The sequence below is a fragment of the Cervus canadensis genome, chromosome 1 (genome assembly GCF_019320065.1).
Source record: "Cervus canadensis isolate Bull #8, Minnesota chromosome 1, ASM1932006v1, whole genome shotgun sequence".
Taxonomy (NCBI): Eukaryota; Metazoa; Chordata; class Mammalia; order Artiodactyla; family Cervidae; genus Cervus; species Cervus canadensis.
Genome location: NC_057386.1, coordinates 86177526 through 86179044, shown reverse-complemented (window position 1 = coordinate 86179044; position 1519 = coordinate 86177526). Strand labels below are relative to the sequence as shown.

General features: G+C 35.5%; 1 pseudogene; it reads right to left on the bottom strand.

The window, feature by feature from the left end:
• Positions 1–467: 467 nt before the first annotated feature.
• Positions 468–838, bottom strand: LOC122454988 (annotated as a pseudogene).
• Between the last annotated feature and the right edge of the window lie 681 nt (positions 839–1519).

Genomic DNA, 1519 nt, shown 5'->3' with positions numbered 1-1519 from the left:
AAAACATGAGATGACAGATAGCAGATGGATTTATTTTTTTACTTAGCTACAAAACTACAAATCAGTTTCATATAAACAGATCCCTTAGCCAAAGAGAGCTTGACAGTAATTCTCTAAGACTCATCAAATCAAGGAAAGTGATTATATCTGATGACTCGAAATATTGTAAAAGTAGAATATACCACATAGTTTCAATATATTAGTCTAGATAATCCATTAAGTACAACCTTTTTTTAATGAAAATGTTTTTCATATACCATTTACTATTTAGAATGACACATAATTCTAAGCCATTTTCAGAATAAACTGAAGGCATTAGAATAATCTGAAACTACTAAAATAGTTTTCAAGTTGCAAACTATATTAAATGTTTTTATACTTTTAGGAACATCAGAGGTCAGTGTGAGGTGCTTTTTTTTTGACTAATAAAGTTTTATTTTTCAAAATGTACAGTTGGTGGGACCTGTTCATGCATTTTCACCAGCAGCTGGAGCATCTCCACCCTTGGTGTTTCTAGTATAAATCATTTGAACTAGGTCCTTTGAAGCCAGTTTAATAAGTCCTTTACCAAGGAGTTCCTGAAGGGCTGCCCTGGCCTGGGAACCATGAATCTTCAATCTCTCAGAGATGACAGCTGGAGTTATAAGCTTATAGTTGCTTCTTTACAGAGTTTGTCATATGTTGCTTTGTCAAACAAGACTAGGTTATTGAGCTTGTCCCATATTTTACCTTTGGACCAATTCTTTTTGGCCATGCCCCCAGATTGGTTCACTGGACCTTTGTCTTTCTTGGCCGATTTTCTGGCATCTTTCTTCTTCTTGTCATCCTTGGGCGGCATAGTGAAGCTGGGAGAGCAGCTGTGACCACTGCTGCCTTGCTAAGATGTCAGACCAGTGTGAGGTTTTAAAAATATTTTTATCTTATGTATTAGACTAACACTTGTACATTGAAACAGCATACAGAATTTAGGTAATTAAATTTCTTTTAAGAGAAGATACAAGACGTGTTGTGCATAAAACACTTAAATCAGTTGTAAAGTGGTTTTTTTTCTTTTCTTTTCATTTCTCTGTAATATTTGGAGGCAGACCCAAAACAACTTGAGAACAGTGATGAAGAGAGATTCTGTACATTACAGCAAGGCTCTCAGGCTGCACTTAATTCTGCTATAATGACATCTGGCCAACATTCTAAGATGAAATTTTCAATAAATGCTGGCTACTAACACGATTCATTATGGTTTCTCCTGATAAAGGATGTGGGCAAAAATTGCTTTGGCTCTAAAAAAGCTTTCACTTCATTATGAGACTGGATCAATCACCATCAGTAGAAGTTGCTCATTGGGCTACTTCTTTTGCAGCTGTTATGCACTTTGTTATCAGGGCCCATTGAAGGCACTAAGAAATTGTTTCTATTAGGCAGGCATTATTGCTAGACTCCTCTAAACTAAATTTGCTTTTAAGTGTATTTCTTTAGTAAAGAGATGGAACAATCAATCTGAACTGAGACCAATGTGAGATCA